The 18,030-nt window shown below is 46.8% G+C and overlaps 5 non-coding genes across 5 annotated transcripts; all 5 read left to right on the top strand.

Moving 5' to 3' along the window:
* Window positions 1-1,219: 1,219 nt before the first annotated feature.
* On the top strand, window positions 1,220-1,292 carry trnak-cuu (transfer RNA lysine (anticodon CUU)). The gene has a single exon. It is a non-coding gene; the product is annotated as a tRNA-Lys (tRNA).
* A 126-nt stretch (window positions 1,293-1,418) lies between these two features.
* Window positions 1,419-1,492, top strand: trnan-guu (transfer RNA asparagine (anticodon GUU)). Its single transcript has one exon. It is a non-coding gene; the product is annotated as a tRNA-Asn (tRNA).
* Window positions 1,493-2,850: 1,358 nt separating this feature from the next.
* Window positions 2,851-2,923, top strand: trnak-cuu (transfer RNA lysine (anticodon CUU)). Its single transcript has one exon. It is a non-coding gene; the product is annotated as a tRNA-Lys (tRNA).
* Window positions 2,924-3,049: 126 nt separating this feature from the next.
* trnan-guu (transfer RNA asparagine (anticodon GUU)) lies at window positions 3,050-3,123 on the top strand. Its single transcript has one exon. It is a non-coding gene; the product is annotated as a tRNA-Asn (tRNA).
* Window positions 3,124-4,659: 1,536 nt separating this feature from the next.
* trnan-guu (transfer RNA asparagine (anticodon GUU)) lies at window positions 4,660-4,733 on the top strand. The gene has a single exon. It is a non-coding gene; the product is annotated as a tRNA-Asn (tRNA).
* The last annotated feature ends 13,297 nt before the right edge of the window (window positions 4,734-18,030 follow it).

The raw sequence follows: 18,030 nt of genomic DNA, 5'->3' as shown, positions 1-18,030 counted from the left end.
CTTGGTCAGTTGCTTTGTGTTCAGAGAAGACAGCGGGTGTTGTGAAAGTTTACATCAGCTTATGTTTGCTGTGGCGCGTGGATGGAATACTCATGTTTTGTTCCTGGTGGTGGAGGCCTGTGTTCCAGAGAGGTCCTGCTCAAAACTCCTTTTAAAACACCATCGAGCATCCGTAATAACTTCCGACATTGATCGAACGTGGATTTTGTTCTCATAAGGAGGGCACCGGTAACTTGTAACCTATCAGGCTCTCAGGCATGAGGTCAATCGATTCGGCATAGGCCTATATGTACTAGCGTTTTTGATTCCGGTTGGAGGTTGTGTCCCTCCAACTCTTTGTTGTATGACTCACTTTTATCTTTGGATATTTGGAGAAGTTTGCCTTCGGTAACCGCTCTCTCACTCGACAGACCGAAACGGGGGGACGAATGGTGTTTTTCGTTGACGTCCTGCCATGCAACCACCAACACAGCTGCAGAATTTAGCACACGTGTGTCCACTAACACATCCGTGTCATTTCGGACGCATGAAACGACGTTTCTTGGCCCTTTTAGCGTTTACAGCTTGGTCAGTTGCTTTGTGTTCAAAGAAGACAGCGGGTGTTGTGAAAGTTTACATCAGCTTATGTTTGCTGTGGCGCGTGGATGGAATGCTCATGTTTTGTTCCGGGTGGTGGAGGCCTGTGTTCCAGAGAGGTCCTGCTCAAAACTCCTTTTAAAACACCATCGAGCATCCGTCTTAACTTCCGACATTGATCGAACGTGGATTCGTTCTCATAAAGAGGGCACCGGTAACTTGTAACCTATCAGGCTCTCAGGCATCAGGTCAATCGATTCGGCATAGGATTATATGTGCTAGCGTTTTTGCTTCCGTTTGGAGGTTGTGTCCCTCCAACTCTTTGTTGTATGACTCACTTTTGCCTTTGGATATTTGGAGAAGATTGCCTTCGGTAACCGCTCTCTCACTCGACAGACCGAAACGGAACTTTAGCTCCAGGTTGTGCATATTATTGGCCTGCTCTACTGGGTCAAATTGTATCCCCCAACAACAGATATGGCTCAAACAAACAAAGTACACTCTAAGCCTACCTCTAGGCTTAACCCTGACTTTACCCGCAAGAGGCTATGCCAAGCCTGTGCGAAATGTGAGGCTCCCTTTCACGGGCGCAATTTAGGCACAGATAATGGCCGCGACCAGCCCGAAGCAGGTCACCGCAGTTGCCCGGCTAGCTCAGTCGGTAGAGCATGAGACTCTTAATCTCAGGGTCGTGGGTTCGAGCCCCACGTTGGGCGCATCTATTAGCCCTCTCTCTTCCCAACGGGGTCTCGGTTTCCAGCGTGGAAAGCGAGTCCACCATTGCCGGAAAAGTCCAGGTCTGCTTTTTTTTATAAACTGACCCATGGACTGGCTGGCCGTAGGTCTCTGTGGCGCAATCGGACAGCGCGTTCGGCTGTTAACCGAAAGGTTGGTGGTTCGAGCCCACCCAGGGACGAATGGTGTTTTTCGTTGACGTCCGGCCATGCAACCACCAACACTGCTGCAGAATTTAGCACACGTGTGTCCACTAACACATCCGTGTCATTTCGGACGCATGACACGACGTTTCTTGGCCCCTTTTAGCGTTTACAGCTTGGTCAGTTGCTTTGTGTTCAGAGAAGACAGCGGGTGTTGTGAAAGTTTACATCAGCTTATGTTTGCTGTGGCGCGTGGATGGAATACTCATGTTTTGTTCCTGGTGGTGGAGGCCTGTGTTCCAGAGAGGTCCTGCTCAAAACTCCTTTTAAAACACCATCGAGCATCCGTAATAACTTCCGACATTGATCGAACGTGGATTTTGTTCTCATAAGGAGGGCACCGGTAACTTGTAACCTATCAGGCTCTCAGGCATGAGGTCAATCGATTCGGCATAGGCCTATATGTACTAGCGTTTTTGATTCCGGTTGGAGGTTGTGTCCCTCCAACTCTTTGTTGTATGACTCACTTTTATCTTTGGATATTTGGAGAAGTTTGCCTTCGGTAACCGCTCTCTCACTCGACAGACCGAAACAGGGGGGAGGAATGGTGTTTTTCGTTGACGTCCTGCCATGCAACCACCAACACAGCTGCAGAATTTAGCACACGTGTGTCCACTAACACATCCGTGTCATTTCGGACGCATGAAACGACGTTTCTTGGCCCTTTTAGCGTTTACAGCTTGGTCAGTTGCTTTGTGTTCAAAGAAGACAGCGGGTGTTGTGAAAGTTTACATCAGCTTATGTTTGCTGTGGCGCGTGGATGGAATGCTCATGTTTTGTTCCGGGTGGTGGAGGCCTGTGTTCCAGAGAGGTCCTGCTCAAAACTCCTTTTAAAACACCATCGAGCATCCGTCATAACTTCCGACATTGATCGAACGTGGATTTCGTTCTCATAAAGAGGGCACCGGTAACTTGTAACCTATCAGGCTCTCAGGCATCAGGTCAATCGATTCGGCATAGGATTATATGTGCTAGCGTTTTTGCTTCCGTTTGGAGGTTGTGTCCCTCCAACTCTTTGTTGTATGACTCACTTTTGCCTTTGGATATTTGGAGAAGGTTGCCTTCGGTAACCGCTCTCTCACTCGACAGACCGAAACGGAACTTTAGCTCCGGGTTGTGCATATTATTGGCCTGCTCTACTGGGTCAAATTGTATCCCCCAACAACAGATATGGCTCAAACAAACAAAGTACACTCTAAGCCTACCTCTAGGCTTAACCCTGACTTTACCCGCAAGAGGCTATGCCAAGCCTGTGCGAAATGTGAGGCTCCCTTTCACGGGCGCAATTTAGGCACAGATAATGGCCGCGACCAGCCCAAAGCAGGTCACCTTACTTGCCCGGCTAGCTCAGTCGGTAGAGCATGAGACTCTTAATCGCAGGGTCGTGGGTTCGAGCCCCATGTTGGGCGCATCTATTAGCCCTCTCTCTTCCCAACGGGGTCTCGTTTTCCAGCGTGGAAAGCGAGTCCACCATTGCCGGAAAAGTCCAGGTCTGCTTTTTTTTATAAGCTGACCCATGGACTGGCTGGCCGTAGGTCTCTGTGGTGCAATCGGACAGCGCGTTCGGCTGTTAACCGAAAGGTTGGTGGTTCGAGCCCACCCAGGGACGAATGGTGTTTTTCGTTGACGTCCGGCCATGCAACCACCAACACAGCTGCAGAATTTAGCACACGTGTGTCCACTAACACATCCGTGTCATTTCGGACGCATGACACGACGTTTCTTGGCCCCTTTTAGCGTTTACAGCTTGGTCAGTTGCTTTGTGTTCAGAGAAGACAGCGGGTGTTGTGAAAGTTTACATCAGCTTATGTTTGCTGTGGCACGTGGATGGAATACTCATGTTTTGTTCCTGGTGGTGGAGGCCTGTGTTCCAGAGAGGTCCTGCTCAAAACTCCTTTTAAAACACCATCGAGCATCCGTAATAACTTCCGACATTGATCGAACGTGGATTTTGTTCTCATAAGGAGGGCACCGGTAACTTGTAACCTATCAGGCTCTCAGGCATGAGGTCAATCGATTCGGCATAGGCCTATATGTACTAGCGTTTTTGATTCCGGTTGGAGGTTGTGTCCCTCCAACTCTTTGTTGTATGACTCACTTTTATCTTTGGATATTTGGAGAAGTTTGCCTTCGGTAACCGCTCTCTCACTCGACAGACCGAAACGGGGGGACGAATGGTGTTTTTCGTTGACGTCCTGCCATGCAACCACCAACACAGCTGCAGAATTTAGCACACGTGTGTCCACTAACACATCCGTGTCATTTCGGACGCATGAAACGACGTTTCTTGGCCCTTTTAGCGTTTACAGCTTGGTCAGTTGCTTTGTGTTCAAAGAAGACAGCGGGTGTTGTGAAAGTTTACATCAGCTTATGTTTGCTGTGGCGCGTGGATGGAATGCTCATGTTTTGTTCCGGGTGGTGGAGGCCTGTGTTCCAGAGAGGTCCTGCTCAAAACTCCTTTTAAAACACCATCGAGCATCCGTCTTAACTTCCGACATTGATCGAACGTGGATTCGTTCTCATAAAGAGGGCACCGGTAACTTGTAACCTATCAGGCTCTCAGGCATCAGGTCAATCGATTCGGCATAGGATTATATGTGCTAGCGTTTTTGCTTCCGTTTGGAGGTTGTGTCCCTCCAACTCTTTGTTGTATGACTCACTTTTGCCTTTGGATATTTGGAGAAGGTTGCCTTCGGTAACCGCTCTCTCACTCGACAGACCGAAATGGAACTTTAGCTCCGGGTTGTGCATATTATTGGCCTGCTCTACTGGGTCAAATTGTATCCCCCAACAACAGATATGGCTCAAACAAACAAAGAACACTCTAAGCCTACCTCTAGGCTTAACCCTGACTTTACCCGCAAGAGGCTATGCCAAGCCTGTGCGAAATGTGAGGCTCCCTTTCACGGGCGCAATTTAGGCACAGATAATGGGTGCGACCAGCCCGAAGCAGGTCACCGCAGTTGCCCGGCTAGCTCAGTCGGTAGAGCATGAGACTCTTAATCTCAGGGTCGTGGGTTCATCTATTAGCCCTCTCTCTTCCCAACGGGGTCTCGGTTTCCAGCGTGGAAAGCGAGTGCACCATTGCCGGAAAAGTCCAGGTCTGCTTTTTTTTATAATCTGACCCATGGACTGGCTGGCGTAGGTCTCTGTGGCGCAATCGGACAGCGTGTTCGGCTGTTAACCGAAAGGTTGGTGGTTCGAGCCCACCCAGGGACGAATGGTGTTTTTCGTTGACGTCCGGCCATGCAACCACCAACACAGCTGCAGAATTTAGCACACGTGTGTCCACTAACACATCCGTGTCATTTCGGACGCATGACACGACGTTTCTTGGCCCCTTTTTGCGTTTACAGCTTGGTCAGTTGCTTTGTGTTCAGAGAAGACAGCGGGTGTTGTGAAAGTTTACATCAGCTTATGTTTGCTGTGGCGCGTGGATGGAATACTCATGTTTTGTTCCTGGTGGTGGAGGCCTGTGTTCCAGAGAGGTCCTGCTCAAAACTCCTTTTAAAACACCATCGAGCATCCGTAATAACTTCCGACATTGATCGAACGTGGATTTTGTTCTCATAAGGAGGGCACCGGTAACTTGTAACCTATCAGGCTCTCAGGCATGAGGTCAATCGATTCGGCATAGGCCTATATGTACTAGCGTTTTTGATTCCGGTTGGAGGTTGTGTCCCTCCAACTCTTTGTTGTATGACTCACTTTTATCTTTGGATATTTGGAGAAGTTTGCCTTCGGTAACCGCTCTCTCACTCGACAGACCGAAACGGGGGGACGAATGGTGTTTTTCGTTGACGTCCTGCCATGCAACCACCAACCAGCCCAAAGCAGGTCACCTTACTTGCCCGGCTAGCTCAGTCGGTAGAGCATGAGACCTTTAATCTCAGGGTCGTGGGCTCGAGCCCCACGTTGGGTGCATCTATTAGCCGTCTCTCTTCCCTACGGGGTCTCGGTATCCAGCGTGGAAAGCTGGATCTTAAACTGTGTTCTGAAGATGAACGGAGGCTTACGGGCTTGGAACGACATCAGGGTGAGTCATTAATGACATCATTTTCATTTTTGGGTGAACTAACCCTTTAACTGTTTAAATGGTATGAAAAATGAGTTTCAGAATAAAATTAAGGCATTGAGTATGATTTACAGGGATTAATTTGATATAAAGATAAGGAATGTTTCATTAAGCAAAATGGCAAATTTTTATGGTAAAATAATGATTGAAATTATGTTTAGTTTTAGTTTGACAACCATTGTGTTTTGAACCTAAAGCGTCTATAATGGGGCTAGTGAAAGAATCCATCTATTATAAAAGTAGGTGGTTAGAGTTTTATAAAAAACGAATGAATATATCCTGGTATTTATGATTGTAGATCAGGGGTGTCAAACTCAAATACACAGTGGGCCGAAATTAAAAAATTGCTATAAGTCAAGGTCCTGACAGGTTAAATGTTTATTGAAAACTTATTTAAACAACGTATTATTAAGAACCTGAATCAACAAGGCCTATATATTATTGTCTATAAAACAACATTAATTAGGAAATAAAAGAAATAAAAGAAATAAATTAAATCAGTTTCACTAATTTCTTATGGTTATTTACAAAAGTTATTTAAGCGTTTTTTCACACAGCTGGCGTATTGATCCACTTGTTTTCAATGGGAGCGCCGCGTTTTTTAAAAGCCATGAGCGTAACCAGACATGGGCAGTATTTCAATAAAATGTATTTTAAATACGTATTTAATTACTTTAGTGTATTTTGTAATTTGTATTTTGCAGGTGTGGAAAAATTTAAATGTATTTTGTAACAAAATATTTTGAGGGAGTGTATTTGGAGTATTTCAAATACTTAAATACTTAAGAAAAATCACATTAGTAAATGATTTTGCCATATTTTCGGTCTGATGTTGGCAATGGCAATGTCCAGGTTAGATGCACGAAAAAAACGTGACACCCTGTAGACCGGGCTCAATCTAAGAAGGGAATGAGTTTTGAACTCTTAAAAACGGCATTAAAGGGTTAGTTCACCCAAAAATGAAATTATGTCATTAATGACTCACCCTCATGTCGTTCCAAGCCCGTAAGACCTCATCTTCGGAACACAGTTTAAGATATTTTAGATTGACAACAGAACCGGAAGAGAATACAATGCTGAATAAAGTCATCATTTTTGTTATTTTTGGAACAAAATGTGTTTTCGATGCTTCAAAAAATTCTAACTAACCCACTGAGGTCACGTGGACTACTTTGATGATGTCTTTATTTCCTTTCTGGACAAGGACAGTATACCGTACATAGATTTTCAATAAAGGGACAGAAAACTCTCGGACTGAATCTAAAATATCTTAAACTGTGTTCTGAAGATGAACGGAGGTCTTACGGGCTTGGAGCGACATGAGGGTGAGTCATTAGTGACATAATTTTCATTTTTGGGTGAACTAACCCTTTAAGGTAAAGTGTTTTGTGAAAAATATACAGTCTACACACACACATATTGCATACTGAACGGCACTATAGAGAAAATAATTGTGCCTTATGAGACCAATGGACTGTGTTGTCATTCATAAAAGGACATCATAGGCCCTACCTATTATGAAACAGCGTGTCTGTCGTAACTCCACTGAAATCTCCATGCTAAGCAAGTAAATCGTTCACAATATAACGTTCACCATCTGCAGTTTTTACACGTTTTTAAACGTATTACATGAGTATTATTGATATTGATTTTGTATAAAATAATCTCAGTAATTGCGCACGCAGCGCGATTCTACTATGGAAAAGGCACACGGGGTCAGGGCAGTTAGAGTCTCGTTTGTTAAACAAAACCACACATATTATGATTAAAATGGAATTTTGATTTTGTGACGAAAATTCTCGGTCTGTTATTTTTACACAAACATCGCTGCAAAAGATGCTTTCCAACAGGTTTTATCGTAGTTTTTGTCCAACTCCATTTACTTGTGTTGGATGTTCTTTGAGGTACGGTATTACTCTGCCTACGGAAACGGAAATGGGGTTGTTTGTATTCTTTCTGTAGTCTTCCAGTCGCGGTATTGTAGGCTACGCTATCCAAACATTGGCAAAGGTGCATTATCGCCACCAACTGGTCTGGAGTGTCTATTATTCAAGCTCTCAACGGAATAATGTCCAGTTGTGAGGCGTTTGGAAAAATAGGTCCACAGTTTTACAACGAATGGTAAAACACCTGTTGGAAAGCATCTTTTGCAGCGATTTTTGTGTGCGCATATCAGTGAACACCCCACACCACTCGGTGAGTTTCACGTCTTTGTAAACTAAAGTTTAATGCGTTTATATGAATGATTGTTCCAGTGCCCCTATGAAACGTCCTGGTTGCGTATTCAACCCACCGTTCCCTGAAGGAGAGAACGGAGGACGTAGTCGACGGTCGACTGAATTGGGATCTCGCTAGAGAGCCTATCCTCTTCGAGTACTATTGAACGAGCCAATGTAATTGGCATGCGTGATTCGCATCACACACTCCGCCCCCGCGGCGCGGGTATAAATACGGAAGTGGATGCACGCACTAGTTGCTTTTCGCTGAGGAGCCGAGAGTAACCCGGGGCCAGCGGTGGTCCAGCGGTAGTGGCAAGGGGACTACGTCCTCCGTTCCCTCCTTCAGGGAACGGTGGGTTGCATACGCAACCAGGACGTTCCCTTTCAGTCGATAACGTCAGACGTAGTCAACGGTCGACTGAATTGGGATCACCCTTTGAACACGCCACTAAAGCTGCCACCTTCCAGTGCCTAAACCAAAGCCTCCTGATACCCCCGCAAATTTAAGGCGGGGAAGGACAGGGCTTAGGCCAGGGAAGTCACTGCTGTTCCTACAGGACCACTGGGAAAGCGTTCCCCGCACACTGGAAGGAAGGGACGCTGCGGAAGCCACATCCAACCCAGAGGGAGGTAACGTGGAGAATACACATATGAACTGGGCGGAAACCGGGCAGTCTAACATATGGAATGTCACTGAGGTGGCTCCAGCCTAAGACGGGGGGAGACACACCGGACAGTGACGGCAGAGAGACTCTGCCGAGGGAAGACACAGGCTCGCCGCAGGGAGCCGTATCGTGGAAGAATACACATATGGGGTCGCCGTACGGACCGCAACATATGGACCCAGCCTAACACAGGTTCCACACTGCTTACGAGTGGCAGGCCTAACACCAGACGTTCCGCACGTCCGACGTCGGAGGGGTGTGGAGGAACTCAACAGGGTTCAATTTTAAGGGAACTCAACTGGAGTAGAAAGGCGCACGTATCCAGTCCATAGTAGGGGAATGGCGCAGCAAGCCGACACTTGAACCGGGCTCACGGTGAAACTGGCTTCATGAGAAGGGAGCCCATATGAAGCAGCGGTTCAACTAGGTGTCGTCCAGCCCCCAACTCTAGAATCTGTTTAGCAAAGCATATCGTCAACGCCCAGGCGGAGCACTTTACACTCATCATAGAGGAGCTCAACACCTAAGTGGACATGTTGCATCTCGGATTTTTACCGAAATGAAGGCAAGCACTAAGTGCAACTTTGCATGGAAACAGCCTTCCCTCTCTGCTGAGTCCCAACAGATATTTGTAGAGCTGGTCTGAGGTCTATGGCTTGCATTCTGTACCCAAGAGGATAAAGAGGGACGCAAGGATTTACAAGACCTTGCTCCTCAGGAACCTGACGATCAGAACGTGCTACTGCACACTTCTGCAACACGATAAGCGTCGTTTATACACAGAGGCAACATCATTTTGAGGGTGAAGGAAAACAGCCTACTCCAACCCATTTTGCAGGAAAGAGAGCACTGAAGTGATCGAAAGCTTTCAGGATCTCCTTTGGAGAGAAGACGCACTCAACGACTAGGTTCCACTTCTAAAGGCGTAAGCACGCTACCCATTTCTAGGGGGTGCTCGCAGAAGTGATGGTAACTATCACATGTCCCTGTGATAGCCACCTGAACCTCCACGTTCAGATGTAAGACCACCCGGAATCTCCGGGGGAAGAACGCGAGTGCCATCGTGCCCCGTCCCTAAAAGAGTTTTCAGGGGAAGTCAGGAAGGCTGTCGATGGGAACCAGGTCAAGTTGGGCCAATAAGGGGCAACTATGAAGACCTGTTCCTTTCCTGACTTGGCACGTAGGTGCAAGCGACGGGCGCAAAAAGACAGGAGCATTGCTCAACACAACATGTGAAGATCACTGAGCTTCAGGAGCATTCCTGCTCAACACCTGAGTGTGATAAACTCACTGAGCTTCAGGAGCATTTCTGCTCAACCCTTGAGTGCGAAGAACTTCACTGAGCACCAGGAGCATTTCTGCTCAGCACTGCGTGTGATGAATTCACTGAGCTACGGGAGCATTTCTGCTCAACACCTGAGTGTGATTAACTCACTGAGCTACAGGAGCATTGCTGCTCAACACCTGAGTGCGATGAACTTCACTGAGTTTCAGGAGCATTTCTGCTCAACCTGAAGTGTGATGAATTCACTGACTTGAGCAGGCGCAAGGCGACCATGAGTCGCAGTCGGTTTTAGAAGGCTCACTGGGGTTAAACGCATTTCTGCGGGCCCCTGGGGCAGCTGAGAGCCAGTGTTTGTCCAAGGGTAGTCCGCTCGGTTTGTACAAACAGGAAGACGAAACCGGAGGGGCAACTGAGCGGCCCCGGAATGGTCATGACCCAGCTGGACCCAGGGGATGGAATCTCCACTTGCCCTGGCTATAACTGTCATGAGGCTCGATGGCGGCACGATTGAGTAGAGCGGGAAGAGTGGAACAAAGCGTCCTCAGAAGCTTCTGACTCCAAGGAGGAGGTGACGGGTGAGTTGTGACATGTAAGAAGCTTGCGCAAAGGTCGCAATGTCTAACAACTCAAGGCACGAATGCCCGTGTAGTCGAGGGTCGCCGAGGCCCCCGTTAAAACACGCCCTTTGTACATGGCCCCTCTGTTGAAGAGGGTTTGGCAGCAGACCGGGATGAACTATAGTCACACAGCCTGAACTGATCTGCCACGGTCACCTCGGGACTTGATCATGAAGCTAGCGCTGAAGCGGTCACTAATGGAGGAAGCAAATGGCTACCCCAGGAGCCTCTGAAAGTTCTTTCAGTGGGACCCTTTCTCACTTCAAACACCAACTGAACACATTCTCATTGGAGAGACGTGTAAGACCGAGTCCATCTCCAAAACTGAAAAAGAGATACTCAGCCCGTGGGTGAGATTACTCTCTTCCAGTTGACCTGAAGACCCAACGGGCTCTGGAGCACTCGAAGGGAAGGACACTGTACTGACACTCCACCCTTACACGCAACCCACAGGATGGCCTGTGGTGCGGAAGGTAGAGATCTGTTTTTAAGCACATGTCTTTCATGTCGGAGCTGCAGACCAATCTTGGGCCAAGATGGTCACGACCCACCACCTAGTAGCACGAAGAACGAGTTTACAACTGGCCTTCGTACCGGCTGGAGGAGCGGCTATATCAAATCCTTCGCCAGCAGGATTAGATAAGCACGCACAAGTCAGGAGCATTGCTCAACACTCGGTGTGATGAATATCACTGAATTTTCAGGAGCACGTCTGCTCAACACCTAATGTGATAACTATCACTGACTTGAGCGGGGTAGCCGAGCCTGAGGTGGGGCAGCAAAGTAGAGAGAGTGGTGTTAGTGTGCTGTGCAACACTTACCTGTCTCCACAAGCGGCAGGGGGCGCGTGAGAAGGCGGATGACCGGGTCCTCGAACGCACCAAGCTGCCTGCTGGCGACCAAGGGGGAGCTGAGGGGTGTAAGGCTATACAGGGTCACACCCGCCAGACTCGCCCTCTTGGGACCCAGGAACAGTTGAAATTGCTCTCTCTTTGAAGTGTGGGTACCGCTTGCTCCGCTTTTTTTTTTTTTTTTTTTTTAGGGAGCCAGCAGCGGAACAGACACACACACAAACAAAGACTCCACCCGGCCCTCACCCGGGGGGAGGGAGTGATCGTGCCACTCCAAGAGCATCTCATCCATTCCTGGGCGGCCCGCTCCGGAATGCTTTCGCTGTCGCTTCCCACCTGGCTTGGCAGCACCTGGAGCGGGCTGGGCGTCTCTACTGTGGCCGGCTCCATGCTGAGGCCTGGGTGGAGGCTGCTGCAGAGGGCCAGCAGGAGCGGTGGCCGGGGAACGCCCACGGCGACGAGCAGGCGGAGGAGCTGCCACCGGCGGCGGATGGAGGCAGCAGCTGGCCACCGGGGCAGGATGTGCCGGATGACCTCCGTCTGCGCTTGAGCGGCAGAGAACTGTTGGATGCAGTTCTCCACCGCGTCGCCGACCAGCCCAACCTGGGAAATTGGGGAGACCAGGAACCGAACCTTGTCTGCATCCGCCATACCAACCAGGCTGAGCCAACAATGGCGCTACTGGACCACCTAGGTGGACATCGCCAAACCGATCAAGCACGCTACGACACTCATGCCCCGGAGGGTGAGGTCGGATGCAGTGCGGTGCTCACCTATGAGCGAACGGTCTGGATTACCCTTGTGCATGCCATGGGTGCCCTAGCCTCCAGCAACGCCATGGCACGCAAGAGGAAGCGGCTTGCCCACAGGCTTTGTAAGCTCTGCCCGTCGGAAGGGACGAAAACTCACAGGCCTTAGGGGGGAGACGAGGATCCCCCCAAAAGGCAGCAGCCGCCGGACACAGGTGCACCTGTGTCGACAGACCGCTCCAATGGAGGGACACCTCGCAATCCTTCACCGTTCCTCCATCAAGGGTAATGAGGGGGAAAAGCTATTCAGGCAGTTTCTGGCAGAGAAAGATGCTGTTCACCACCTGATAAGCTCTCCATGCATTTCGGGAAAGAAAGGCACTGGGGCGGCGAGCTGAGAACCAGCGCGGCCCGCCCCAAGATACCAAACTCCAGATTCCAACCGAGACTGAACGGGACACGGTGGAGGTTCCACTCGAGCCCGGCAGCCTCGGCGGCCCGTTTCAGCATAGCTGATAATTCTGGATCCGGCTCGGGCAACATTGAACTCCCGGAGGGAGACAATGCAGCCGAGTCATCATCTCTAGAAGTCAGCTCACCCTCCAATGCTGCAATCGGCGTCCTGTCCTCCAAGGGAGCCCCGAGTGAAACCGCTGGCCCACCCATTACAGATGGACCAGCAGACAACACAGGAGGCTCCAGTGGTTGCAGTGGAAGGGAGGAGTGAGGAGCCCACAGGGAATGGTTACCGGGCGGGACATCCAACACTATCCTCCGGTCACCCATCCCACACAGCACCTGAGGGTGGGGCATGGTAATGGGGACTCGCTCTCCGCGAACGAAGGCGAGTCTCGCCCTCAACACTGCGACAGTCATGTTCCCACAGTGAAAACATGAGCTGTCCACAAAAGCTGTCTCAGCGTGCTGTAAGCCCAAACACGTGACTCAACAGTTGTGACCATCAGAGAGAGACAGGGAACGACCGCACCCAGAAACGTACGGGCGGAATGACATCTTGAAAAAGACGCAAACGCACCCGTGTTGCTCTTTCAGAAAATAGGACCGTCACCAGTGCCGGAGCACACAGGGGAATGACCGCGGCAACACTGAACAGAGAACTGAAACAGTGAAGCACTCACTTTTCCGCCCTCTAACCAGCCATCAACACACACAAACATTTAGAAATTTGTTGCTGTTAAAACAGCAGTTGAGAGCTCAAAGCTCGTGATCACCGCTGCACTCGCGCTGTAGAACACCAGCACTGGGAGAGTCTTCCTGAAGAACACCGACACACTCGCTCGTTGTAGACAACAGCACTCTCAGAGACATCAAACGATCGGCTCCGAAGCGAAAGGCAACTAGTGCGTGCATCCACTTCCGTATTTATACCCGCGCCGCGGGGGAGGAGTGTGTGATGCGAATCACGCACGCCAATTACATTGGCTCGTTCAATAGTACTCGAAGAGGATAGGCTCTCTAGCGAGATCCCAATTCAGTCGACCCTCGACTACGTCTGACGTTATCGACTGAAAGGGAACCATTGTATAGGTGGTGGTGGGGGGGGGGGGGGGGGTGCTAACACAGAAACCGAAAATTCTCGGGACAGCAGCATTTGTCCAAATTTTAATCTTAACCATTCGATTTCATCAGAAACGATCTTAAAACAGGGCTTTAAGTGTAAAATACCGAACTTGTCCTTTAAGGCACGAGTAGAGTAACGGTGATAATATGGCTACGTAGCTTACATCAAACACGTTTTGCTATTAAGGGCAGCCTACCACACCACTGATGTGAACTTAGCTATACATGCCATTTACGTCAGAGGGAGCTATTTCAGGCCCTGTAGAGGTTTAGGGAAATGCCCATACTTTTTTATTTTGCTTCTTCGCCATTTTTAATTTACACATGTCTCATATTTGTGTTATTGCTACTATTTGTGTTATCGACCTTTCAGTAATAAAAAAAAGACTTAAGATTATTGTGGGAGTATTTTTTTTATTTTCAAAATACTAATTACTTGTATTTTATTTAAATACATTTTTCACATCAGTATTTTATATTTTATTGTTACATTTTATGAGCCAGTATTTGTATTTTGTAACAAAATAGTTTTTGATGTATTTGTGCCCAACTCTGAGCGTAACGAGGTGCTGAGCGTGTATATAACGCTCAAGCACTGAGCGCCCGGCGTTTTTAATGGTCGCAGAGAGTTGAAAAACTTTCAACTTTGGATAAAACGCAGTGCTCATCACTGTCACTTTTTACACAGCAATCCAATCACAGTGGAGGAGGGGTGGGACAAATGCCACACCGACCAACTGTCACAACATTCTTTCTGTACAACGACATCAACCAGCAGAGCTAACCGAGCAAAATGGATGAAAAATAAATTTGTAGTATGAAACAAATTATCTGCAAAATCAGTTACAAGTAAACTATGCTGCGGGTATTCTGTATCATAGCAACAAATCGTCTCAACTGAAAAAACGCTGAATGTTCCACTTATTCAAAGCCACAGGGCAGTAATTCCATTATTGAGTGTGAAGATGAAGCGGGTGAATGGGTGAATGTTCAGTTTAGCTTGTGAAGTATAGAGAAGCACAGGGTTCCCAAGTTAAGTCAAATGTAAAATTGACTTTCCCAGACAAAAAAAAAAGAACTTCCATGACCAAAGCACCCTCGTAGCGTTCAATCATCTTTTACTTTTTAGAGTGGGAGATGAATAAATGGTCCTTGAATTTGAATTGAAGTTGGGTTAACCACAACTGCTCAAGCAAGCAGTAAAGCTAATAACCAGATGTACACCAATTTTGTGTTGAAATATATTTGTATTAATGTATTTAGGCAAGACAATTTTAAAACTGTTAAATCAAAATTCCCTGATATCCATGACATTGCCCCAAAAATGATCACATTTCCTGACTGTTCCTGAAAATCCATGATATTACAAAAATTCCATGACCTGTGGGAACCCTGCAAGCAAATGCTGCAAATTCTTATGTGAATAAGACCATATAGCCTGTCTCACTGGAGTGGACCCTTCTCTTGACTGATATGTTGCAATGCTTGGCAACAGACATGGAAGATTAGAACTATTTCTTTGAGTGGATGAAATAAATAAATAAATACGGCTACATAAATGACTGAAAAAACAATTTTATACCTTTAATCGCAATGGAAGGGGAACAGATATGACACTTGTGGTCACAGTACTGGTACCTGCGCTACTCTGCCAGAGGCCTTGTAGTTATATCTGTACCAACCCACTGTCACTTTTGCCATATTGCTTAATCAGTGAAATTCAAACAAGGAGTATTAACAGTAGTCAATGGCGGCAAAAATGTCAGAGTTAAGTGGATTATTTTCAATTTTGTAATGTGGGAAGTTAGGTCTGTATTCTAAGACATAACACGTAACATGCATGTTCTTCAAATTAAAGGGGTCATGACATGAGAAACCAAATTTGCCTTGATCTTTTGGTATAAGAGGTCTTTGTACTATTAAAACTTCCTGCAAGTTTCATAGCTTAAGACGTCCTCCCCATTATAAACGAACAATTTATTTAATCAAGCTCTAAATACAGCTCGTTGTGGATCCATGGTATGAAGTGACGTCACGGTACGAAGTGACATAGCAGTCGTTTGCATATGACCGCCTCAAGCGCAAGACAACTACGCCTCATTTCGTATCATCGCATCGTTGTCGTGCCCACAGGTGTTCAGTCGACGTGCAGCGAGTGGAGATCGCGACACCACACAGATGTGCTGTTCCTGGCTGTGGATGAACTACATGTTTGATACGCTGCCGAAAGATCCAGACGTCAGGGCAAAATAGATGCAGCTTATTTTTTGCGAATGCCTCAGTCACAGCAGTGTTAATTTAAGCGTGTGTTCTTTACATTTCAAGGATAACTGTTTTGATTACAAATCGCAGTATGATGCTGGCTTTGCCGGAACATTTTTGCTTAAATATCAGGCCGTGCCGACTATTCGGGGCCCAACAACGACACTGCAAACTTTAAGTAATGTATTTCAGCTTAAAGCTACTTTTTATGCATAAGCACTGACGTTAGCCAATCATAACACCGGGCGTTAACACTGAACTCTTAAAGGGGAAACACCCCCAAAACAGACTGTTTGAATTAGAGGATGAGAAACAGGCTGGGAAAAGGTCATAAATCACTACATTTTAAAAGTTTTTTGTCCAAAAAAAAAACTATAGTAATACTATAATTCCACCTAAGGGATCATATTAAAGCCAAAACCCATGTCATGACCCCTTTAACAGTGGGATGGATGTCTTGAATTCATAAAGTTGACTTCATGACCTCAATGACAATGACTGCAGGTGTATGGGAGGGTTCAGTTGGTGGCAGAGATAACCCTGGCATCACTAGCATACATATACACCCACCCACCTTTCAGAGCCTTCAAACTGTCCTCATCCATTTCAACAAAAACTGCAGACACCATCCCAGGCCGCTGAGACTCTGCCTGAGGGATGGCATCCTCCTCCTCCTCACTGGTGTCAATCACCTATGCAGAAAACAACCTATTTACCTTAAACAAAAAGGGCAACTATACACTCCTACTCATACACACGCCAAAACACAATTTTCATGGTGTGAGTGTGTGTAGAAATCAACAGAGTTCATACACTCTCTAATAGTAACTCATTTTCACAAAAATGCAGTTCTGCTACATCACAAGCTTTACACTGAGCACCAAGGGCATAATTTTGTAGGTTGGTTTTCGACTTTGGTACTGGGACATAATTCAATTCAAGCGCAAAGTGCGCTAGTGCATGCATTTCAGCACAAATAGGCTATAATCCACCACTGTAAACTCTGTCAAATTATTTGGGGAACACTGCACATTATTTGATGAAGTTACATTTTTAAACTTAACATTTTTCGTTTTTTGGGTGGATCAAAAATATCACAACATGTGTCGTCGGAATCAGACTGATATCTAGCAGGAGTAGAATTGAGTTGTCTTGTAGGTTGCCTTTTGAGGTCCCTCTTGAGCTGTTCGCCCATCTTGGCCATCTGTGCACCAGACTGACAGCGTACATCTTGTTTAAGAGAATGATTTTGAAAATGTCCACACCACCACTTTAAGTAACTGCAGAGACTCATTTTTTAATAGCTTGTACAAGTGCATTTCTTCATATTGCGACTACAGCACACTTTCCAAGAATCAACCTCCATCCACCACTCTGACAGTATTTGTAACAGGAGAAGGAATCTTGACTTAAAATGCCTGGCATTACAAAATAGCTAACTTCATTTGTTTCACAGTCTTTTAAGTAATATTTATCATTTCAAATAGATATATGCTGGCTAAATCTGCTAAATGCTTGTGCACCCAGCTTGGAAAGTCTGCAAAAATTCACAATGTAACTCCCATGGCAAACATATTCTACAATGACACAGCATTATTTGTAAACTGGAATCACAATGTTCCATAACTGTTAATTCATAAATCAAGCTTACGGTCATTCCTTGCTTCACCAGCCCCTTCTCCTGGCCAGACTGACCGAAGGAAGACCATATATCAGCCCCCCCCCCCCCCGCCCCCCCGCCTTGATGAAAGCAAGACGCTTCTGGACTACTTCTTTGTAGTTTTCTGTGAAGAAGACACATAAAATACAAATTCAATGTGACCTTTTATTAATAAAAAATAATAACTTCAAGACAGGAATGTCACTGTCATTTAATTTATTTATTACTTTCATCAGTATTGGGCACTTGTAATGTCCACACCACGTTACGCCGGGAGTCCATCCCCTCTGTACATTGAAAATGTTTCCTTGACACAACTGCATTTTGTTCTATATTTTCGCCTGTTGCACCAGCGCCAGAAGCAAATGTTATCTCATTCTAATGTAACTGCCTCACATTAATCAGTCATCTTATTAATGCATAATGCGTTGAAATTATATTTCAACCCATCATGACAAGCCTAACTTTACATCACCTCCCACAACTTTCTTAGGTTAGCAATCTGGCATTCACGATAAAACCGTGAAGCGGTTAGGTGACCGCTTCACCTAA

Source organism: Siphateles boraxobius, unplaced genomic scaffold (genome assembly GCF_051911475.1).
Source record: "Siphateles boraxobius isolate OS27281-9 unplaced genomic scaffold, OSU_SipBor_1 61, whole genome shotgun sequence".
NCBI classification, from domain to species: Eukaryota; Metazoa; Chordata; class Actinopteri; order Cypriniformes; family Leuciscidae; genus Siphateles; species Siphateles boraxobius.
The sequence above is the reverse complement of the archived record's forward strand: the minus strand, read 5'-3'. Positions and strand labels throughout refer to the sequence as shown.